The sequence below is a fragment of the Lissotriton helveticus genome, chromosome 2_1 (genome assembly GCF_964261635.1).
Source record: "Lissotriton helveticus chromosome 2_1, aLisHel1.1, whole genome shotgun sequence".
NCBI lineage: Eukaryota > Metazoa > Chordata > Amphibia > Caudata > Salamandridae > Lissotriton > Lissotriton helveticus.
Genome location: NC_136059.1, coordinates 1,517,200,667 through 1,517,226,648, shown reverse-complemented (window position 1 = coordinate 1,517,226,648; position 25,982 = coordinate 1,517,200,667). Strand labels below are relative to the sequence as shown.

The window sequence follows — 25,982 nt, the reverse complement described above, 5'->3', positions numbered from 1 at the left end:
TTCGTTTTTTTCGTGATGATAATCACATTGTTTTTGGCTAAGAAATTGCGAATCATAATAGCTTGTCCTTCTTTAGTTTGCTGGTAAAATGGCTCATTGTAGCACGTTGCTTTAATGCAACTACTTTCATCAGCTAGAGCTAGATGATACATGACTTTGTTCTCTTGTTTAGCATTTGTATAGTTTGTTTTTGTGGAACATTTTATAACGTTGGCTCGGATTGTTTTTTGGTACGGTTTGTTGTCTTCATGTTTCATTTTTTTGAGGTCTTGTATGGAAATCATCTGAAACGAGAGAAAATGTTAGTACACATTCTGAACATAAATTTTTCCCCTTTTGCTATTACCTGTAATAAAATCGCATGTTAATGAAGTGGTTGCATTTTAAACTGCCACCCATAATGCTTTGTGATCACTATAATATGATTCTAATGTACTGTAGTGCATGATGTTGTCATTAGTATAGATGTGATCTAGTGTTGAATTGTAGTCTGTTGTGTATTGTTGTATTTTTTGCTGGCATTGAAATTGCTGCAGCATATATTCTAATAGCAAAGTTCTGTTTGGGGACATTTGTGTTAAATCTATATTGAAGTCTCCCATGATGACATATTTCGAATTTGGATACAAGTTAATTATGCTACTTAAAACTTGTAATAATGTTTGCAAAAGTACATGTGGTGGTTTGTACAGTATAATAAATAAGTATTCAGAATCAATAAGATGCTGAGTGAAAAATAAAAAGTCAATTTCGTGTTGTGTTTGATATATTGGCGATAAAAGCATGTTTTTTTTGTAATAAATGGCAATACCATGCTTTGTGTGCTGGTTGTGAAATTTATCAAATAATACTAGGTGATATTGTTCTATTAAGAACGTATTCTTACCTGCTTTTCTAGTTGTGTTTATTTCAGTGAGGCATATAATATCACTGTTCATGATATTTTTGTCTGATTTAATAGCAGTGTAATTTCTTTGCAAGGACCGTATGTTATGGACAATTATATTACACTGTTGTCTATAGCTATCTAATTGTGGTACTGATATTTGTAATTGCATGTGTGTTCTTAAACGTGTCATTTCTTCATGTACTTTTGGATGTACAGCTATTTTGTCTTGCTGAAAGTTTCTAATGTATATGTTGTCTAAAGATTTAGCTCTGCTTAAAGCTACATAATGCAGATGATGTATTTTACTGTTGTTAAAGTGAATGTAAATGGGCTCAATTGTTTCTCCTTGTGTTCTATGTATAGTTCTTGCAGATGATTGTCGCAATGGGAATTGTTTGCGTATAATAGTTATAAATTTCTGTGTATATTGGAAATGCCGTGTAATAGCATGAATGGGTGTCCAATGAGGCAAAATATTACTGTGATATATGTGTTTGTTTTCTTGTCTTGTTAATTTGCCTACTGTTTCTTTATCAAAATTAATCCAAATTACATTTGGTCTGTTATTGATAGTTTCTACAAATTCTACTATACCTGTTGCACCATTTGTTAAACCATCATTGACATTTATATTGTTTGTTAAATCATATCTTAATTGCAATGCAATATGTAATATTGATGGCAGGCTCATTGTTTTAGTAGGATCTGTGGGCAACTGTTGGAGTATTTTTTTTTTTACTGCTTCACTTAAGTCTGCTGCAACTGTATCTATTGCTGTAGCTGTGTAAACTGGGTAATGAGTTATATGTTCTAATAAAACTGCATTATTTATGCTATTGACTTCATTGTTAGTTCCCATAATGTAAGGGATCGTTTTGCTAATGGTTTCAGGTGGCTCTATTTCTCGTGTTTTTATCTGAATAATATCTTCATTTGTTTGTTTCCCTTCTCTTAATCTGTTTAGTAGTTCAGCAAATGGCAAGTCATTTTGTTGTCTCATTATTTTAGTCAACTCAAATAACTTGAAATGTGTCTGCCATAAATTAGTACTTACTGGCCTATATGAATGTTTTGGGTTGTCAAATATGTATGGGTCAAAAACTGGCTTCAATTGGTAAAAGTCTCCAATTGCTAAAATAGATATTCCGCCAAAAGGGAGATCAGACATTTTTATCTCTTGCAATCTATTATGTATAAAGTTGAATACATTAGCCCCTACCATTGATATTTCATCAATTATTAGCAATTTAAGATGCATTAGCTGACCTTGTAGTGTGCTTCTATTCTCATGAGTTAGCTGTCTATGAGTTAGTGTTTGTGAAATAGGTATTTTAAAAGTACTATGTAGTGTTTTGCCTTGAATGTTATGTGCTGCTTTGCCAGTTGGAGCTGTAAGCAATACATATATGTTATCTGGGTTTTCTCCTGCTTTTGTATTGTAATAACGTACTAATGTTTGGTAAAGTGCTGTTATAAGGAAACTTTTGCCTACTCCTGCACCACCTGTACAAAATGTGTAGCATGGTGTTTCTTTAGTTTTAACCCAATGCAAATGATGATATATAAAGTTAAGTTGTTCTGCTGTTAGATTTTGCATTATACTATCATATTGTTCTTTTGGCATTATGTTATTGCTTAGTGCTTCTTCTCTACTTGTACTTCTAATCCCTAAATCAAATGATAGGTCATACAATGGGTTTTCATTATTTTGCACTTCATGGAATATGGCGTTATCTTCTTCTGTATCTATTGGTGGTAGCAATGTATCTAATATACTAGTTTCATTGCTATTAGTTGTTAGTTGTTTATTATGTTTATTATATTTATTATGGTTTGTATCAACTGCATTTTTAAGTTCTAGATAGCGTTCATAATACGTTTCCTTGTTATTAATTATATTATGTTCATTTCGCCATGGGTAAAAAAGCATGAGCAATTGTCTATAGTAATTTTCGGAGTCATTTTTGATGTTAAATCTGCAATAGCGAATTACTCTTGCTTTTTTCCTTTTTATGTAGTTTGTTTCGTCTACTAAATTTATCTCAAGTTCTTCGTCATCTGAGCTATGAAAGTTATTTTCAATAAGGAAATTGTCATGGCCTGTTTCTTCTTTTCCTTTACATTTTTTCTTTTCATTATACATAGATGCATAGTCAGCTAATGTACATGTTTCTAATTTTACAGGGCGTTTGCTGTACCTCACTATAATATTATCATATTGTATTTTACAAGACTCATCTGGTAAAGAATTGATAGTTTCGATGTCTTTTAATAAGTATGTATGCTTTTCATTAGGACTTGTATTGATAAATACAAAAGATCTTGAACTTTTCCGTAAAGGAATTTGTAGTATTAGATATGCTGCTTCTTGGGCACTTATTTCTGTACAGTTTAAGAATTTGTTACCTATATGCTTAAGTTGTTCTTTAATACTTGGATTGGCATGTACTTCTTTAGCAGCTTGGGCAATTAATTTGCTCATTCCTCGCTGTGATTTACTAATGTATGAAACAATATACACAGCACATGCATATGCATCTAAGATGTATTGTATATCTATGTTTGCTTGCCATGCTTTCAAAATAGTTGGATTGTAGTTATTTATAAAGCATTCAGCTGGTGTCCTTTTCAAGAAAATAGTATTTTTTTCTATAATAGATTGTATACATAAAGTATATTGTTTTAGATCTATGTTCATTGAATGTAAAAACTGTTCAAAAGTATAATTTGAAAATTCTTGGCTGTTTATAGTTAGATGTATTAGTTCAATTTGCTGTAAGAGCTCGTTATTTGTTTTGTCTAGCTCTATTGGTTCTAGTATAAAAGTTTCAGGCATTGGATATCTGGGATAATGATATTTGCATGTTCTTTTATGTTTGATACGGCAGTTTTTGGTATGGCCGTGTCTTTGTAGAGGTAGTAAAGACTCTATATCTGGTTCTTGTGTTTTTGCACATGTAACATACTTATTTATGAAAGTAGTGACTTCATTTCTATCAGAAGTTTCATATAGTGGAGCATTTTCTATCCATATTATAGCATGTATATGTGGTGATCCCCGTTGTTGGAATTCCACTCTATAAAAGTAATCAATAATTTTGCCAATCGGATTACTTTCATGCAATAAAATAGAATTAAATAATTTCCTAACTTGGAAGTCAAAATGTCTTGCACATGTAATGGGATTTTGCTGTATTAATTGGCATTTTGTTTCCCATGACATATTTTTAAAATCTTCTTTTGTGCATTCTGGTCTTTTTTCTGTACGTAATAATATGTTAATTAAGTGATACCATTTAGTTTCTGCAGCAGATAAAGTAAAAAAAAATGTTGGTAATCCTAATTGTCTAATCATAGCAAAAAGGTCTTTTTTGCATTGCTCCCAATATGGTGGTGAACTACGGATAGTTTTAAGTATTTTGTATCCTTCATTATACTGTAAAATTGTATCTAATTTATCTTTTATGTCTTTGGCAGTTATAATGTTTCCATTATTAAAGTATTTCCTAAGAGATATAAATATTTTGCTCTGTAATTGTTTAATGTGTAATGTTTTTAATTTAAAGAAAAGATTAGTAACACACTTTGCTACTCTTAGATCATTACTTCTTACTTCTGATTGACAGATTGTGCTGTAATGTATTGGGACATACCTTTCTTTATTAGTTGGCCTTCGTTTTCCGCAAAATATAGTTGGGAATGCCAAATATTCAGAATCTTTGTCTTCATACAAGCCTCTTGGTGTGTTATATTCTGCAGGTGCTAAACTTAAAATATTATTTGTTTCTGTAGTAATAGTTTCATTATCTAACATAGTATCTAAATTTCCTGCTGGAATATTGTCAGAGGAATCTGACATATAACTTGTATCTGAAGTCTCATCACAAGAATGTATATCTTGTGTTGTATAATCCCAATCTTTATTAATAGTGATTCCATATTCTTGAAACAAAGTGCTAGTAGTGGCTAAATATAAAGCTGCACGTTTTACTTTGTTTGGTCTAACATTTTCATAATGGGTATAAGATTTATAACTTAATTTTCTTTTTAATTTTATTGGAATTGTCATGTTATCATTAATTTGCCTTGGTAAAACAGTTACTGTTGTCATAACGTCTGCAGGTACATTTACTACTGCACCTGATAGAGATTTTTGGAATCCACGTGGTAATGTTCTAATTTGTAAAAAAGGTATTCTTGGTGATACTAATCTTTCTTCTAAGTTATGCAAGTGTAAGACTGCTGGGATATCAGGAAATGTCATCCCATTATATACTGAACATGGAGGTATTTTGTCTTTAGATATATATGTGTAACATGTTCTGCATATCTCATCTGTTCTGTATTTGCTAATGTTACATTCTATGAATTTGGCTCTCTTACTAATACTGTTTGTTTTTTGAAGACTTTGCTTATGCCATAGTTGATTGCAAATAGTGCAAGTGTACTCAGGTCCATATCGTATTTCTTCCTGAAATATCCTAATTATATCATTTGTTGTTTGACCTGCTATATCTCTATGATTAGGTTCATTCTCTTTGTTTTGTGTCCGTTTTCTTTTTCTATTACTGTTTATTTCTAGAATTTCTATATTGGTTGTTTGAATTAGTGATTCAACATCAGCTGTTAATGTGTTTATTATCTCAGTATTGTTAAGAGCTATGTGTGAAGCTAAATAACTGTCTTCTGTTACATGCAGTCTATTGTCTTGACTATTGCTCTTTTGTGTGTTTATTATTGTATTTTCTACTTGTAAGTTATTTGAAGGAATTTCCCCTAATGCATTTATAGATATGTGTCGTATGAACATATATGCTTTTTCTAGACTTTACATTTCCTTTTTTATGATTCCGTTGTGTTTGCTGTAATCCTTTTTTGCTAATTGTTGTTATGTTCACTGTAGTTAAATCTAAAATAATACTCTCAGAATTAGTAATTTGTTCTCTATTGCCTAACTTTAGGATGTATTCTATAATAAGATTAATAGAGTCAATTTGGATAGCAATACATGTTCCATTAGAATGTTGTATTGCATTTTCATTTTGGCTATGTGAATCAAATAGAGAGTATGTATGTATAGTTTTGAAGACTGAAATTATATATCTACCTATAGAGATCAATACACCAGTTTGTGAATTAATTGTAGAAGTTAATGCAGATATAAATTTACTATGTAAAGTTTGTGCTGATTTTGTTAGTTCTTCGCTAAAGCATTTTTTGAGCTTTGTAGAATAAATTATGTCATTGCTAACTATGTAATTTGGTAACTTTAGAGGTTGCATACAATCTTGTTCATCAACAGAGTGCATTTCAGTGTACAAAGCATCTCCAAGATTCATAATACAGTGCAAGTCTACACTATCCCAAATATATGCTGGTTTACAGTAGTTCTTTAGAATAGCAAATATACTATTTTGAAGAGAATGTGTATAGTGAATACTTTTATCACTATGTGTATTTTTTTCCTGTGGATGTGTGTTATGTAAAAAGGTATTTTCTTGTGGTGTTTGTGTTAAAATATTTGAATCTATATTGGTATTATTTGTGCTACTTTCCTTGTTGTGCAATGTGCTATTGTGTATATTATCATGAAGTAAACTGTCATTACTTCCAGTAATACGTTTATATGTATTATAGTAATCACTTGAATATGTGTTTGTATGTAAATTACTTGTGTATATTGTTTGTTGTACATTTATGTGTGTGCTATTAATTACATTACTAGCATATGTGTTGGTATTTAAATTACTTGCTGGTATTGTCTGTTGTACATTTATGTGTGTGCTATTAATATGTTGTCTTTCTGTGTTGCCCTTTAGTGTTTTCTTAAGTATACTTGCATATGTGTCAGTAGGAGTAGTCTCTTGTGGTGTATTAGTATATTGTGTTGTGCTGATCTGCTTGCTGTTGTTTTTAGATAGATTATTAGGCCCTGTTGTAGTGAGAATTGCACAGGAATATGTACTAGTACTAGGAGTATTATCTAAAGATGCTAATGGCTGTTCCTTATTCAAAAAAGTGTTTTTTTTAGATTGACATCTCTGAATGAATTTTTTGGCACTTTCTATACGCATTTCAAATGCTTGGGTGAAAACATTTTCACTAGCTTTAGTAGAATACACATAAATATTTTTCGGTGCTACTGCATTCTTATTTTTTTCATGAAGCACCATTGCTTTTTGAAGTGATTCTTTTTTAATCGTACTTATTTGTATTGGAGTTAATTCATACGGTACACAATTCATGTTTGGTTTCTTTATATAGTGTGCCAGATTTGTGATGTACTCTAGAAGTTTTTCAAATCTGAACTGCATAGTAATACATGTTCCATTTGGGTGAGGCATTCCAGTGTTATCACGACTATGTGAGTCAAATACAAAGTACGAATCATTTTTCTTAAAAATGGAAATAACATAAATTTCCATGCAAAGTATAACACCGGAGTTGTAATCAAGTGCATGTTTTAATATTTTGTTGAGATTTGGAAACGAAGGGTCACATTGTTGTAATATGTCTCCATAATAAGGTTCTTTAAGTTTAAGAGAATAGATAGTAGTATTGTGTTCAATAAAATTTGGTAACTCATCTGGATGCATAAGTTGTTCGCTATTAAGTAAATGCATATCTATATATAAAGCATCACCTAATTTCATAATGTAATGCAAGTCTTCTTTAGTCCATGTATGTGCATCTTTGTAATAGTTGTGTATAATTGCAAATGTACTATTTGGCAAGCATTGATAACCTCTAGAATTGCATGTAAATTTGTCATGACCTTGATGATAATCTGCTGCTAGTATTTGCATCTTAGCTAAGCTAATTTATTAAATAATTTGATATCGCTACAGTATTGCTAGATTTTTTTGTTATACCTGAGTCTTTTATTGTTCTCTCTCTCTCTTATATAATATATATATATATATATACATATATATATATATATATATATATATATATATATATATATATATATAGCTAATTTATATTTGTCTTGTAGTTAACTATAATCCAAGGCAATTAATGTAATTTTACACTATTTTTTTGCTTTGTATTTTAGGTAGCAACTTTAGAGGTATCTTTTTTACAATTTTAGTGATGTACTAGCTATAATTTATACTATTAGCGTGTATATATATATATATATATATATTTATTTGTATATATATATATAGTTATTTTACTGTTTTTAAATAGATTTCAAGTTACAGGTTGATAACTTATTTAAAAAAGATACTTGTAATTGTATATATTTCCAAACAATTAGCAATTGTCTTTACAAAAGAAATAATTTTCAATGGTAACTATATAAATATATATATAATTTTTTTAAATAAATAATTATATATATGATTAGGTCTAGTTTTATTTATCTAAATCCACTCTATTGTTGTTTTTGACCTGTTTTATAGTTGGAGCTGGTAGCAAAACAAAGCAATTAGTTTTACTTTTTTCTTAACTAATTTTTTTTTCTTAAGATTAATGTTACCTATGTAAATCTTCTATACGATATTTTCTAATTATAAGTATATACAATATATATACATATATATATATATATATATGTGTGTGTGTTGATATATGTGTCTTATTTTTTTCCTTGCTATTTCTATACTTACAAGTGAATACAGAAGCAAAATAGATACTTTTACCGTGATGATGTTTTCACTGATGATGTTGTGTCAAACAATTATGAACGTCTGATCTTATTCAATCAATTGGCAATCTAAGGAAGAATGAAAACAAGCATTAATATTGAGTTTACATATTAATATAATAAAAGTGGCTCGATACTCCTAATCATTGTTAGTATATAAAAATATTTAGCAAAAAAGTTCTTAATTTTAATTAATTACTAGTATTAAAAAGTGTATACAGTAAGTTATATTTAATACTATATAGTGTATTGTATTGTATGTGGATATACGTTTTTGAAACATTGTGACTAGAGTGCATGTGTAAAGAGTGCATGTGTAAAGAGTGCATGTGTAAAGAGTGCATGTGTAATGAGTGGCGAACGTATATGTATAAAGGCATATGTGTAGAAATTGTGTGTACAAAGTGTATATGTAGTACATACTTTAAGACTATGTGTAGAAGTTGTATGTGTAGTATGTGTGTGGACTGAGTGATGAAGCAAATTAGTAGTCGTAAATAGAGTATTAGAAGTGTATGTAGTATAGAGTAACTAGTAAAGTATAGTAGTAAGGAGGATAAAGTGAGCAAGATAGAGAGAGATGGAGGGCAGGAAGAAGAGATGGAAATAAAGAGGGGTGGATAGGCAAGATTGAGAGTAGTGGAAAGATGAAGAGAAAGATAAAGTAGGAAAGATAAGGAAAAGAGAGAAGTATGATAAGGAAGAGAGAGGATATAGAGGTGTAGAAAGGAAGGTAGAAAAAAAAGATAGAAATGTAAATTACACAATGTGTATTTTATTAGAAGTTGTATAGAGTGTATTAGAAGCATTGTTTGTAATTTTAAGCAAGTACAAAAGAACAATAGGAGAGGCAGGGAGATTAAGGAACACTTAGTCCCCTGTTAAATCTAAATAAACAAGAGAAGAGACGTTAAATAAGTCTCAAATTGCCACAGAGACTGAGCGATGCAACTGGGGAATTGCACACTCACTTTAGGTGGAAAAGAAAGCCCTCACACACCGACCTAGTCAGTGTCATGCTTCATCATTGGGCCCCACCAAAGAGGCCGAATGCCTCTTTGGTGTGCTACGACGCCAGAAGACTGCGGAGCTGGTTGTGTGAAAAAGGCATGTTGTGAGTTTTATAATTAAAAGTGCCTAATGTGTAAGTACAATTCTATAATTCTTGATGCTTAGTACACAAATGAAAGAGTTATGTGTCTGAATTTAATGCCCAAGGTAATGGATTTGTTAATTTAAAATACTAATTAGTCAGTCAACATGTTTCATCCTTTACAGTTGTTTAAATTTACTTAGGCATTTATAATGACAGAATTATACCCTGGCGGTATGGACTCTCTAATCGTCCACCCTGACCTGGGGGCGTGAAAGTGAAAATATCCAAAAAATGATTTAGTGCATAAAAAAAGGGGGAAGAGCAATTGCTCATTCCAAAAATACTCCTAATTGCGTAGTGTTTGTGCACCTGTAAAAGAAATAACAGACAAACATATAAAACTTTCACACAATTAGTTGTAAATATAGCTCATTGCGTTTGTCCAGGGTGCTCCATAGTTGTGGCATAGTGTTCCTAAATAAACACTATAGTTAACACCATCTATATATCTATATAGCCTTATAGGGATGCTAACACTAACTTTAGGAAGTGAAGTGGAAAAATGTGTGTAAAGCACACAAAGTAGGTAGAAAGTGTTGATGAAGAGAGAAGACGCATAAGAGAGATCAAGAGAGATGGAAAGCAAGAAGAAAAGTAAGTGCAGAATGGAGTGAGAAGATAGCAAGTAAAGAGTGCAGGATAGAAAGTGAAGACAAGATGGAGACGTAGATAGAGAGTGAAGGCAGGAAGGAGAGAGGACACGAGAGAGAGAGAAAAAGGGAGGGTAGGATGTAGGGCATGAGCAAGAAGGAGGAATGGATGGAAGAAGGTGCAGGAGCAAGAGGCCCGTCTCAGTGGTGTAAGGACTTTCAGGTAAGCAATTTTGTCTTTTGTAAAGCTAATAATACTGTCACTTTGAATGCTCCGAATTTGACTAAATTTATTTTTCTTTTGTTGCAGGTTTTTGACAGCAGGGTTGGCCAAGTATTTCCCGTTGCCATTTTGTCTTGGGATCTTTGGCTCGCTGTCTCAGTGTCCATGGTGCAAGGACCCCCATAGAGAGAGATGTAGATGGAGGGCAGTAAAGAAGAGAGCAGTTGGAAGAGTGGGCAAGAGGAAGAGTGATGGCAAAGGGGAAAAAAAGCGGAGAGGGAGATAAAGAGAATAATGATAGATAAGGAAGGAGAGAGAGTGGATGCAGAGAGTGAGCAAGAGGAAAAAACAGATAAAAGATAGAAAAGAGAGAAAGTTAAAGGGATAAAAGAGGGAGAAAGTGCAAGAGAGAAGAATAGTAGATAGGGAGGAAGAAAGAGGGAAGACAAAAAGAAAAGCAAGGGTACAATGGAGCGAGAAGATAGAAAACAAAGAGTGCAAGATAGTAACTATTTCCGGTCTGCATTTTGTCTTGGGATCCATGGCTCGCTGTCTCCGTGGCACAAGGGATTTCAGGTACGCGATTCAAATTGTAAGTGGCACAAGGGATTTCAGGTACGCGATTCAAATTGTAATGTAATTTGTATTTCTCTTACAGGTGTTTGGCTATTTTGTTTATATTCTTCTAATATGTTTCTTTTTTGGGCTGTTCTCTCTAGTGTTTCCGTGTCGGGTCTCCTCCTTGGCGTAACTACTTTCAGGTAAGCGATGTTGTGTTTTGTAACAAATAAATGACTGTCTCTTTTGAATGCCCGGAATTTTTTTTAAGTTTGAAAAGGAATTTTTGACTTCATTCTACCCTTACTTTTCTTTTTGTCTTCCCTTTCTCTTCCTCCCTATGTACTATTCTTCTCTCTTGCACTTGCTCCCTCTTTTATCCTTTTAACTTTCTCTTTTATCTGTTTTATCTCTTGCTCACTCTCTGCATCCTCTCTCTCTTGCCTTATCTATCATTATTCTTTATCTCCCTCTCCTTTTTTTCCCTTTGCCATCACTCTTCCTCTTGCCCCCTCTTCCAACTGCTCTCTTCTTAGTGCCCTCCATCTACATCTCTCTCTATGGGGGTCCTTGCACTATGGAGACTGAGACAGTGAGCCAAAGAGTGCAAGATAGAAAGAGAAGACAAGATGAGGACAGAGATGGAGAGTGAAGGCAGGAAGGAGATAAGACGCTGGAGTAAGAAGAAAGAGGAGGAAGGCAGAAGTAAAGGAAGAGTAAGAAGTAGGGCATGAGCAAGAAGGAGGGAGAGAGAGCAGATGGAAGAGGGTGCAGGAGAGAGGGACGGTAGAGAGAAAAGAAAGCATAAAGGAGATAGAGAGAAGAATGATAGATAGGGAGGAAAAGGAACACGGAGAGTATTAGAAAGAGGAAAAGATAAAAGAAAAAGGAGAGTGCAGGACAGAGAAGCATGATAGATAGAAAAGGAGCAAGAAGAAAGGAGAGAGCAGATGGAATAGGGGGCAGGAAGAAGGAAGAGAGCAGAAAGGAGAGATATATAGAGAAGAAATAGCAATAAAGAAGTAATTAAAAAAAAGGAAGAGAGAGTGCAAAAGAAAGAACGGAGGACGCAGAGAGGAGGTGAAAAGAAGAGAGAGAAAGATAAGGAAGAAAGAGGAAGAGAGTGCAGGAGATAGAAGTATGATAGATAAGGAAGTAGAGAGGATGCAAGATAAATGGAGATCATGAGAGAGAACATAGAAAGGGGGAAAAGACTGCAGAATGGAGTCAGAGGGCATAAAATAGAAGGAGTGCAAGATGGAAAGGCAGAACAAGATAGGGAAGGAGATAGAGAGTGAAACTCACAGAGTGCAAAAGGAAGAGCAAGAAAGAGAGAAAGCAGGAGTTAAAGGGAGGGTGTGCATGAGCAAGAAAGAATTAAGAAGGGAGCAGTTGGAAGAGGGGGCAAGAGGGAGAGTGATGGCAAAGGGAAAATAGCAGCAGGTAGATAAAAAAAGAATCATGATAGAGAGGGAGGAAGAAGGAAGGAGAGAGAGCAGATGGAATAGGGGGCAGGAGGGAGAAGAAAGAGAGCAAAAAGGAGAGAGAAGAGAGAAGAGAGTGCAGAATGGAGTCAGAGGGCAAGAAAGAGAAGGAGTGCAAGATGGAAATGGAGAACAAGATAGGGAAGGAGATAGAATGTGAAAGTAAGAGAGAGGGCAAAAGGGAGAGTAAGGGAGAGAGCGAGAGAAAAGGCAGGAGGTAAAGGGAGGGTGGGAGGGAGGGCATGATCAAGAAATAAGTAAGAAGGGAGCAGTTGGAAGAGGGGGCAAGAGGGAGATTGATGGCAAAGAGAAAAGAGCAGAAAGGAGGGAGATAAAGAGAGAAGCATGATCGAGTGGGAGCAAGAAGGAAAGAGAGAGCAGATGGAATAGGGGGCAGGAGGGAGAGGGAAGAGAGAGCAGAAAGGAGAGAGATATATAGGAGAGCAATAAAGAGAACGGGAGGAAACAGATTGTGATGGAAGAAAGAAGGTGAGAGAGGGTAGATGAAGAAAAGCACAAGAGTGTGAATGTAAGATGGAGAGAGTGGGCAAAATAAAGAGAAATAAAAAAGGAATACAAGATAGCGACATAAGGAGGAGAGAAACAAAGGAGAGAGATGGAAAGGGTATGCAAGAAGAAGAGGGGTAAAAGGTAAGAGAGCAAGAGGGAGAGAGATAAAGATAGAAGGAATAGGAAAAGAGAGGGCAGGAGAGATAAGCATGATAGAAAAGGAGGGAGAGAGCAAGCAGAAGAGAGAAAGGACGCAGGAAATAGAGAGATAAAGAATGAATTCAAGAGAGATAGCGAGATATAGGAAGTAGAGAAAAAAGGAGAGAGATGGAAGGGGTATGCAAGAATTAGAGAGGGGCAAAAGGTAAAGGGAGCAAGAGGGAGAGAGAGATAAAGATATAAGGAATAGGTAAAGAGAAGGCATGAAAGATAAGCATAATAGATAAGTAGGGAGAGAGCAAGCCGAGACGCAAGATAGAAAGAGCATGAGAGAGAAGGTAAGGAGGAGTAAAAGTGTGAGCAGAATAGAGTGAGGGAGTAAAAGAAAGTGCATGATAGAAGGAAAGAGAAGATGGGAATACAGGAGAGAGAGTGTAGAAGAGAAGGGATGCAAAAGAGGGAGAGGAAAAGAAAGAAGGAAAGTAGGAGAAAGTGAGGGAAGAATAGAGCAGGAGTAAATAAAATAGAAAGACTGCTGGCAAAATCATGAAGGAGATGCAGAGTAAATGCAAGAGAGAGGAAAGGCAAGAATGCAAAATTGAAAGGGAAGGCAAGAGAGGGAGATGTATGTATGTTGCATGTGCTGTCTCAGTATCTAAGCATTTGCTGCAGGATGGGGGAAGAAGATATAGGGTGTGTGCAGGGACCTGTAAACAAAGTCTTAGTTATAAGTTTTCCTTTAGCTTTGACCTCTCTCCTGATTACGACCTCACCAGTGCAGCTTTCATCTCCAAACTAAATTAAATGTTGTTTATGAGGCAAACTTTGTGTATAACTATCCAGCAAAGAATGCCCAGTACAGACAGGAAGTACTACCCAAAAAAATGTCTAAAGTAAAATAAGTTTTAAGTATGAACGTACCGTGTTGAAAGAACGAATTTGAAAGATGTGTCTTCGATGGGGCAGTTGCACCAAATGGCAAATTTTTTGTCCTGTAAAAGTAAAATATACTGTTAGCAAAAGATTGAAAAGAGTGAGGACATTTGTGTGAAGTATATTATAAGTTGTAAATAGAGAATTAGAAGCACTATGTATTATAGAGTAACTAGTATAGTAGTAAAGACTATAAAGTAGCAAGGTAGAAAGAGATAGAGGTTAGGAAGAAGAGAGAGATGGAAAGAAAGAGGGGAGGATAGGCAAAAAGAAAAGGAGTGAAAATAAAAAAGGAGAAAGATAAAGAAGAAAGGATGAGGAAGAGTGCAAGTGAAAGAGAAGCTTGATAAGGAGAGAACGCAAAGAGATGAAAAGACGACAAAGATAAAGAAGGAAGAGAGTGCAGGAAATAGAAGTATGATAGATAAGGAAGTAGAGAGGATGCAAGATAAATGGAGATCATGAGAGAGAACATAGAAAGGGTGAAAAGAGTGCAGAATGGAGTCAAAGGCCAAAAAACGAGTGCAAGATGGAAAGTGAGAACTAGATAGGGAAGGAGATAGACAGTGAAACTAAGAGAGAGGGCAAAAGGGAGAGAGAGAGAGAAGGCAGAAGGTAAAGTGAGGATAAACATGAGCAAGAAAGAATTAAGGGAGCAATTGGAAGAGGGACAAGAGGGAGAGCGATGGCCAAGGGAAAAAAGCAGAAAGGAGAGGGAGATAAAGAGAGAAGCATAATAGAGAGGGAGCAAGAAGGAAGGAGAGAGAGCAGCTGGAATAGGGGTCAGGAGAGAGAGGGAAGAGAGAGCAGAAAGGAGAGAGATATAGAGGAAAGCGATAAAGAAGTAAGTGAAAAAAGGAAGAGAGAGTGCAAGAGAGAGAACGGGAGGAACCAGATTGTGACAGAAGAATGTGAAAAAGGGTAGATAAAGAAGAAAAGCACAAGAGTGTGAAGGTAAGATGGATAGAGTGGGCAAAATTGTGAGAAATAAAGAAGGAATACAAAAGAGCGAGATATAAGGAGGAGAGAAAGAAGGAGAGTGGTGGAAAGTGTATGGAAGAAGAGAGGGGCAAAAGGTAAAGATATCAAGAGGGTGAGAGAAATAAAGATAGAAGGAATAGGAAAAGAGAAGGTAGGAGAGATAAGCATAATAGAGAAGGAGGGAGATAGCAAGCAGAAGGGGGAGGCCGCAAGAAATAGAGAGCAGGAGAGAGAATGAAAGGATGAGTAAAAGTGAGAGCTGAGTAGAGAGGGAGTAAAAGAAAAAGTGTGCATGATAGAAGGAAAGAAGATTAAAAGACAGGAGAGAGAAGGTATAAGAGAGGGGATGAAAAAAAGAGGGAGAGGAGAAGAAAGAAAGAAAGTAGGTGTAATAGTGAGGGAAGAATAGAGCAGGAGTAAATAAAAGAAAGACTGATGGCAAAATGGGGAAGGAGACGCAGAGTAAATGCAAAAGAGATAAAGAAAGGCAAGAATGCAAAATTGAAATGGAAGTCAAGAGAGGGAGATGTATGTATGTTGCATGTGCTAGCTTAGTATGTAAGCATTTGCTGCACAGACCTGTAAAGAAAATGGGGATGAAGATATAGGGTGAGGGTAGAAGAGAGAGGATGCAGGAGAGAGGGAGAGCAAAGGAAAGAGAAAGTAGGAGAAAAGGAGAGAAGAATAGCGCGAGAGTGAAAGAAAGAAGGACAGTGAATGTAAAATTGTGAGGGAGATGCAGAGTAAATGCAGGAGAGAGAGATAAGGAAAGGCAAGAAAGAAATTGAAAGAGAAGGCAGGAAAGAAGGAGATATATGAGAATAGAGTGAGGGAGTAAAAGAAAAAGCGTGCATGATAGAAGGAAAGAAGATGGGAAGACAGGAGAGAGAAGTTATAAGAGAGGGGATGAAAAAAGAGGTAGAGAAGAAGAAAGAAAGGTGTAATAGTGAGGAAAGAATAGAGCAGGAGTAAATTAAGAGAAAGACTGATGGCAAAATGGGGAAGGAGATGCAGAGTAAATGCAAAAGAGAGTTAAAGAAAGGCAAGAATGCAAAATTGAAATGGAAGTCAAGAGAGGGAGATGTATGTATGTTGCGTGTGCTAGCTTAGTATGTAAGCATTTGCTGCAGGGACCTGTAAAGAAGATGGGGATGAAGATATAGGGTGAGGGCAGAAGAGAGAGGATGCAGGAGAGAGGGAGAGCAAAGGAAAGAGAAAGTAGGAGAAAAGGAGAGAAGAATAGTGCGAGAGTGAAAGAAAGAAGGACAGTGAATGTCAAATTGTGAGGGAGATGCAGAGTAAATGCAGGAGAGAGAGATAAGGAAAGGCAGGAAAGAATGAGATATATGAAAGTTTTAAGTATGAACGTACCGTGTTGAAAGAACGAATTTGAAAGATGTGTCTTCGATGGGGTAGTTGCACCAAATGGCAAATTTTTGGTCCTGTAAAAGTAAAATATACTGTTAGCAAAAGATTGAAAAGAGTGAGGACATTTGTGTGAAGTATATTATAAGTTGTAAATAGAGAATTAGAAGCACTATGTATTATAGAGTAACTAGTATAGAAGTAAAGACTATAAAGTAGCAAGGTAGAAAGAGATAGAGGTTAGGAAGAAGAGAGAGATGGAAAGAAAGAGGGGAGGATAGGCAAAAAGAAAAAGGAGTGTAAATAAAAAAGGAGAAATATAAAGAAGAAAGGATGAGGAAGAGTGCAAGTGAAAGAGAAGCTTGATAAGGAGAGAACGCAAAGAGGTGAAAAGAAGACAAAGATAAAGAAGGAAGAGAAGAACAAAACACCTCTGCTGACTACAACTTCACCAGTGCAGCTTTCACGTACAAACGCGTAAGATGTGCTTTATGAGCGAAATTTTGTGAATAACTATACAGCAAAGAATGGCCAGTACAGACAGCAATGAGTAAAAAAAGTAATGTATTAAGTAAAATAAATAAAGTATTAACATACCGTGTTTATATAACGAATTTCAAATATGTGTAGTCGATGGGTCAGTTGCAACAAACGTCTACTTTTTGTCCCTATAAAACAAATATAGCGTTAGCAAAAGATTACGAGTGCAGGCAAAAACAAGCAGTGATTTTCTCATGCAAACGGTGCAAATTGAATCTTAGCTAAAGCTTTGCGTATTAGCGATTAATGTGTTCTAATGTAATAGTATGGCAATTATTTGCGTCACGTTACTGGTTTGTATGTGCCTTTAAAAATATAGAAATCCGCGCATGCACGTAGTGAAAATAAAACAAGGAATGTTGTCAGTGTTTTATTTAATTTCTCGCATCGTGCAAAGCAGTTTGTGAACTAAAGTTGTAACTAAACATATATATATATATATATATGTGTGAAAGATTAGTCTTACCTAAAGAACTGAAAGGCATTAAACAAAAACATGTTGAAATTGGCCAAATGTATATGCAACACAATTTAATTGTAAAGTGATACGTATTCTTACTGCAAATTAGTTTCACAGAAAGGCATACTTACATGCGCAAACATTTTCATCCTAAATGCACAGTTTGCAAACATTTATATCGTAAATGTACCTATTGGCGATGTATCAAAAAGAACTCAAAGGCATTAAACAAAAACATGGTGAAATTGGCCAAATGTATATGCAACACAATTTAAATATAAAGTGATACGTATTATTACTGCTTTGTTTGCGCGTATAAAACAGAAAAATGTGCTCGTAATACCGCTGGTCAAAAGGACAGATTACTTTCACAGAATGGCCTAAACTTACATGCGCAAACATTTTCATCCTAAATGCACTGTTTGCCGATGTATAACTTTGCACTGAAAGTTGTCGGGTCTCACCTTATCCTAACGGTTCGTTATGCTCTCAGTAAATGTAACGGGCCTTCATGCTCTGACTAAATCTAGTGTTGCGACAAACACATGCTTGTGCTCAGCTAAGTCTCAGCCCTACGATTTGAGCATATTAAATAAAATCTGGCATCGCACAAACAAGGCACCCAAAATGTACATAATGACGAATTTGACTAAACAGAAAGGCCTTACAAAGTAAGCATTTGTTCGAATTTGCAAAGTCCATGAATAAAGTAGACATGCGCAAACATTTATATCGTAAATGTCCCTATTGGCGATGTACCAAAAAGAACTCAAACGCATTAAACAAAAACATGGTGAAATTGGCCAAATGTATAGGCAACACAATTTAAATCTAAAGTGATACGTATTATTACTGCTTAGCGCGTATAAAACAGAAAAATGGGCTCGTAATACCGCAGCTCAAAAGGACAAATTATTTTCACAGAAAGGCCTAAACTTACATGCGCAAACATTTTCATCCTAAATGCACAGTTTGCCGATGTATAACTTTGCACTGAAAGTCTTCGGGTCTCACCTTATCCTAACGGTTCTTTATGCTCTCAGTAAATGTAACGGGCCTTCATGCTCTGACTTAATCTAGTGTTGCGACAAACACATGCTTGTGCTCAGGTAACTCTCAGCCCCACGATTGCAGCATATTAAATAAAATCTGGCATCGCACAAACAAGGCATCCAAAACGTACATAATGGCGAATTTGAATAAACAGAAAGGCCTTACAATGTAAGCATTTGTTCGAATTTGCAAAGTCCATGAATAAAGTAGACATGCGCAAACATTTATATCGTAAATGTACCTATTCGATGTACCAAAAAGAACTCAAACGCATTAAACAAAAACATGGTGAAATTGGCCAAACGTATAGGCAACACAATTTAAATCTAAAGTGATACATATTATTACTGCTTTGTTTGCGCGTATAAAACTGAAAAATGTGCTCGTAATACCGCTGGTCAAAAGGACAAATTACTTTCACAGAAAGGCAAGTAACTTACAGTTTCTCTAGAGAGGCTCCAGTCCGCTGTCTCGAAGTATACCTCCTGAGATCGCTCGAAAATTCTAGAGAGGCTCCAGTCCGCTGTCTCGAAGTATACCTTCTGAGCTCGCTCGAAGAAATGTTTCTTTTCGTGGCTGTAGTCCTTTACATACTGTGGAAGACAAAAAACGCAGTTAGTTCATTAAATAACAAAAGACTTGAAAAGTTTGTTGTTAAGAACATGTAGGTGAGATGTTGTTTAGGATGTTGCTGTCTCGACATATGTAAATTGCCGATAGGAGGCTGTCTGGCCGACTGAAAAGGTCGTGGATGTTGTGACTCGTTAGAGTACTTAGTGGCTACGTGCGACTTTTGCCTATCTTGAATATCAAAGCATGGTGGTAGACGAGTTGGCGCCACGCTGCCTGCAAATAAAAAAAAGTGCTGGTGAATATCATTTTGGTAAAGTAGAAAAACACGATAGCTGTTTGCAAAAATTCCCTACACAGAAAGCACACGATATAAAATAGCTATTAAAGTAAGCATAATAGAAATACGAGTGCCACCCATCCGTCAAATACCTGCAACGAAAACAAAATAGATGTATTAAAAAATATAGAGCATTCAAAGAAACAAAACTTTTATTTTACAAAAGACAAAATTGATTTAATAGCTTACATGAAAGGCCTTGCACCATGGAGACAGCGAGCCAAAGATCACAAAAGACACGAGCAAAGGCACCAAGCAGCTGAGGCGATACGAAAGTACCTACAAAAGAAGCAGAAAAGAGAGATTAATATCGAACAGGTTAAATAGCTTACTTGCACCACGAACAAAGCGCACGGAGGCCACGTCCGAACATATAAAGGAAACACGAGAGAGCTGCAAAACAAAAATATATTCCAAGATTATAAACAAAGGAGCATGAAGTTACCTGTAACAAAACACTAATTACATTACAAAGTATGTACTACGAGTCGCACTTACCTGAATAAGTCACGCCAAGATCACCAGACAAAATGGCGAACAAAAATACATGAGCCACACTTATTACTTTGGAAAAAAATCAAAATCACCTACCTGAAAGTCTTTGCACCACGAAGACGGAGACAGCGAGTGAAAGATGACAAAACAAAATGGCGACCGGAAATAGTTACCCCCACCGCGCCGCCGCCAGATTCCTGCAAATAAAGGAAAATAAATGAAGTCAGAAATTACTTTTCAAACGTAAAAAAACACTCCGGGTATTCAAAAGTGACAGTCATTTTTTAGTTACAAAACACATCGCTTACCTGCAAGTCGTCACGCCACGGAGGAGACCCGACACGGAAACACTAGAGAGAACAGGCCAAAAAAGAAACATTAGAAGAACATAAACCAAATAGCCTGAACACCTGTTACGTTACAATCTACAACACCTGTAAGAAAAATACAAATTACATTCCAATCTATCTACACCGAGTCGCACTAATACATGACCACAGCGCTTACCTGAAACTCGTTCGGCCACGGAGAAGGAAACCCGACACGTCACGGCAGGCTACACAGACACTAGAGAGAACAGCCCAAAAAAAAAACATATTAAAAGAATATAAACTAAAAAGCCTGAACACCTGTAAAAGAAATACTAATTACATTACAATTTAAATCGCGTACCTGAAATCCCTTGTACCACGGAGACGGAGACAGACAGCCAAAGATCCCAAGACAAAATGCCGACCGGAAATCGTTACCACGCCGCCGCCGCCCAATTCCTGCAAAGAAAGGAAGATAAATAAACTCAAAAATACCTTTTCCAAGTTAAAAAACTCCCGGGCATTGAAAAGGGACAGTCATTTGTTACAAAACACAACATCGCTTACCTGAAAGTCGTCACGCCACGGAGGAGACCCGACACGGAAACACTAGAGAGAACAGAGGGAGAGCAAAGGAAAAAAATAAATACATTACAATATAAACAAAATAGGCTGAACACATATAAAAGAAATTACAATTACATAAAAATGTAAATCGCGTACCTGAAATCCCTCGTACCACTGAGACAGACAGCGAGCCAAGAATCACAAGACAAAATGGCGACCGGAAATCGTTACCGCGCCGCGCCGCGCCGCCGACATATACCTGCAAAGAAAGTTAGATACATTAATTCAAAAAACCCTTTTCAAAGTTAAAAAACTCCCAGGCATTCAAAAGGGACAGTTATTTCCTAATTACAAAACACACCATCGCTTACCTGCAAGTCGTCACGCCACGAAGGAGACCCGACACAAAAACACTAGAGAGAAAAGGCCCAAAAAATAAATACATTACAATATAAACAAAATAGGCTGAACACATATAAAAGAAATTACAATTACATAAAAATGTAAATCGCGTACCTGAAATCCCTCGTACCACGGATACAAGACAGCGAGCGAGCCAAGAATCCCAAGACAAAATGGCGACCGGAAATCGTTACCACGCCCGGAAATCGTTACCACGCCGCGCCGCCGACAAATACCTGCAAAGTTAGATAAATGAATTCCCAAAACTCTTTTCAAAGTTAAAAAAACTCCCAGGCATTCAAAAGGGACAGTTATTTCTTAATTACAAAACACACCATCGCTTACCTGCAAGTCGTCACGCCACGAAGGAGACCCGACACAAAAACACTAGAGAGAACAGGCCCAAAAAATAAATACATTACAATATAAACAAAACAGGCTGAACACATATAAAGGAAATTACAATTACATAAAAATGTAAATCGAGTACCTGAAATCCCTCGTACCACAGAGACAGACAGCGAGCGAGCCAAGAATCCCAAGACAAAATGGCGACCGGAAATCGTCACGTCACGGCAGGCTACACGGAAACACTAGAGAGAACAGCCCAAAAAAGAAACATATTAAAAGAATATAAACCAAAAAGCCTGAACACCTGTAAAAGAAATACTAATTACATTACAATTTAAATCGCGTACCTGAAATCCCTTGTACCACGGAGACGGAGACAGACAGCCAAAGACCTCAAGACAAAATGCCGACCGGAAATCGTTACCACGCCGCCGCCGCCCAATTCCTGCAAAGAAAGGAAGATAAATAAACTCAAAAATACCTTTTCCAAGTTAAAAAACTCCCGGGCATTGAAAAGGGACAGTCATTTGTTACAAAACACAACATCGCTTACCTGAAAGTCGTCACGCCACGGAGGAGACCCGACACGGAAACACTAGAGAGAACAGAGGGAGAGCAAAGGAAAAAAATAAATACATTTCAATATAAACAAAATAGGCTGAACACATATAAAAGAAATTACAATTACATAAAAATGTAAATAGCGTACCTGAAATCCCTCGTACCACGGAGACAGACAGCGAGCGAGCCAAGAATCCCAAGACAAAATGGCGACCGGAAATCGTTACCACGCCGCGCCGCGCCGCCGACATATACCTGCAAAGAAAGTTAGATAAATTACTTCAAAAAACCCCTTTCAAAGTTAAAAAAAACTCCCAGGCATTCAAAAGGGACAGTCATTTATTAATTACAAAACACACCATCGCTTACCTGCAAGTCGTCACGCCACGAAGGAGACCCGACACAAAAACACTAGAGAGAACCGGGCCCAAAAATAAATACATTACAATATAAACAAAATAGGCTGAACACATATAAAAGAAATTACAATTACATAAAAATGTAAATCGGGTACCTGAAATCCCTCGTACCACGGAGACAGCGAGCGAGCCAAGAATCCCAAGACAAAATGGCGACCGGAAATCGTTACCACGCCGGGCCGCCGACAAATACCTGCAAAGAAAGTTAGATACATTAATTCAAAAAACCCCTTTCAAAGTTAAAAAAACTCCCAGGCATTCAAAAGGGACAGTTATTTATTAATTACAAAACACACCATTGCTTACCTGCAAGTCGCCACGCCACGAAGGAGACCCGACACAAAAACACTAGAGAGAACAGGGACAAAAAATAAATAGATTACAATATAAACAAAATAGGCTGCACACATGTAAAAGAAATTACAATTACATAAAAATGTAAATCGCGTACCTGAAATCCCTCGTACCACGGAGACAAGACAGCGAGTGAGCCAAGAATCCCAAGACAAAATGGCGACCGGAAATCGTTACCACGCCCGGAAATCGTTACCACGCCGCGCCGCCGACAAATACCTGCAAAGTTAGATAAATTAATTCAAAAAACTCTTGTCAAAGTTAAAAAACTCCCAGGCATTCAAAAGGGACAGTTATTTCTTAATTACAAAACACACCATCGCTTACCTGCAAGTCGTCACGCCACGAAGGAGACCCGACACAAAAACACTAGAGAGAACAGGCCCAAAAAATAAATACATTACAATATAAACAAAACAGGCTGAACACATATAAAAGAAATTACAATTACATAAAAATGTAAATCGCGTACCTGAAATCCCTCGTACCACAGAGACAGACAGCGAGCGAGCCAAGAATCCCAAGACAAAATGGCGACCGGAAACATATTAAAAGAATATAAACCAAAAAGCCTGAACACCTGTAAAAGAAATACTAATTACATTACAATTTAAATCGCGTACCTGAAATCCCTTGTACCACGGAGACGGAGAAAGACATCCAAAGATCTCAAGACAAAATGCCGACCGGAAATCGTTACCACGCCGCCGCCGCCCAATTTCTGCAAAGAAAGGAAGATAAATAAACTCAAAAATACCTTTTCCAAGTTAAAAAACTCCCGGGCATTGAAAAGGGACAGTCATTTGTTACAAAACACAACATCGCTTACCTGAAAGTCGTCACGCCACGGAGGAGACCCGACACGGAAACACTAGAGAGAACAGAGGGAGAGCAAAGGAAAAAAATTAATACATTACAATATAAACAATATAGGCTGAAACCCGACACGTCACGGCAGGCTACACAGACACTAGAGAGAACAGCCCAAAAAAGAAACATATTAAAAGAATATAAACCAAAAAGCCTGAACACCTGTAAAAGAAATACTAATTACATTACAATTTAAATCGCGTACCTGAAATCCCTTGTACCACGGAGACGGAGACAGACAGCCAAAGATCTCAAGACAAAATGCCGACCGGAAATCGTTACCACGCCGCCGCCGCCCAATTCCTGCAAAGAAAGGAAGATAAATAAACTCAAAAATACCTTTTCCAAGTTAAAAAACTCCCGGGCATTGGAAAGGGACAGTCATTTGTTACAAAACACAACATCGCTTACCTGAAAGTTGTCACGCCACAGAGGAGACCCGACACGGAAACACTAGAGAGAACAGAGGGAGAGCAAAGGAAAAAAATAAATACATTACAATATAAACAATATAGGCTGAAACCCGACACGTCACGGCAGGCTACACAGACACTAGAGAGAACAGCCCAAAAAAGAAACATATTAAAAGAATATAAACCAAAAAGCCTGAACACCTGTAAAAGAAATACTAATTACATTACAATTTAAATCGCGTACCTGAAATCCCTTGTACCACGGAGACGGAGACAGACAGCCAAAGATCCCAAGACAAAATGCCGACCGGAAATCGTTACCACGCCGCCGCCGCCCAATTCCTGCAAAGAAAGGAAGATAAATAAACTCAAAAATACCTTTTCCAAGTTAAAAAACTCCCGGGCATTGGAAAGGGACAGTCATTTGTTACAAAAAACAACATCGCTTACCTGAAAGTCGTCACGCCACAGAGGAGACCCGACACGGAAACACTAGAGAGAACAGAGGGAGAGCAAAGGAAAAAAATAAATACATTACAATATAAACAATATAGGCTGAAACCCGACACGTCACGGCAGGCTACACGGAAACACTAGAGAGAACAGCCCAAAAAAGAAACATATTAAAAGAATATAAACCAAAAAGCCTGAACACCTGTAAAAGAAATACTAATTACATTACAATTTAAATCGCGTACCTGAAATCCCTTGTACCACGGAGACGGAGACAGACAGCCAAAGATCCCAAGACAAAATGCCGACCGGAAATCGTTACCACGCCGCCGCCGCCCAATTCCTGCAAAGAAAGGAAGATAAATAAACTCAAAAGTACCTTTTCCAAGTTAAAAAACTCCCGGGCATTGAAAAGGGACAGTCATTTGTTACAAAACACAACATCGCTTACCTGAAAGTCGTCACGCCACGGAGGAGACCCGACACGGAAACACTAGAGAGAACAGAGGGAGAGCAAAGGAAAAAAATAAATACATTACAATATAAACAATATAGGCTGAAACCCGACACGTCACGGCAGGCTACACAGACACTAGAGAGAACAGCCCAAAAAAGAAACATATTAAAAGAATATAAACCAAAAAGCCTGAACACCTGTAAAAGAAATACTAATTACATTACAATTTAAATCGCGTACCTGAAATCCCTTGTACCACGGAGACGGAGACAGACAGCCAAAGATCTCAAGACAAAATGCCGACCGGAAATCGTTACCACGCCGCCGCCGCCCAATTCCTGCAAAGAAAGGAAGATAAATAAACTCAAAAATACCTTTTCCAAGTTAAAAAACTCCCGGGCATTGAAAAGGGACAGTCATTTGTTACAAAACACAACATCGCTTACCTGAAAGTCGTCACGCCACAGAGGAGACCCGACACGGAAACACTAGAGAGAACAGAGGGAGAGCAAAGGAAAAAAATAAATACATTACAATATAAACAATATAGGCTGAAACCCGACACGTCACGGCAGGCTACACGGAAACACTAGAGAGAACAGCCCAAAAAAGAAACATATTAAAAGAATATAAACCAAAAAGCCTGAACACCTGTAAAAGAAATACTAATTACATTACAATTTAAATCGCGTACCTGAAATCCCTTGTACCACGGAGACGGAGACAGACAGCCAAAGATCCCAAGACAAAATGTCGACCGGAAATCGTTACCACGCCGCCGCCGCCCAATTCCTGCAAAGAAAGGAAGATAAATAAACTCAAAAGTACCTTTTCCAAGTTAAAAAACTCCCGGGCATTGAAAAG

At 36.6% G+C, this 25,982-nt stretch overlaps 1 protein-coding gene and 1 long non-coding RNA gene across 3 annotated transcripts in view; one reads left to right on the top strand and one right to left on the bottom strand.

The window, feature by feature from the left end:
* LOC144818734 (zinc finger protein 484-like) overlaps positions 1-25,982 on the top strand; it is a 253,023-nt gene that overhangs the window by 109,649 nt on the left and 117,392 nt on the right. The gene's annotated exons all lie outside the window — the stretch shown is intronic.
* On the bottom strand, positions 42-20,574 carry LOC144818732 (uncharacterized). The gene is made up of 3 exons (XR_013607160.1): positions 14,145-20,574; positions 8,539-8,612; positions 42-284 (listed from the first exon to the last, which is right to left on the bottom strand). It is a non-coding gene; the product is annotated as an uncharacterized LOC144818732 (long non-coding RNA).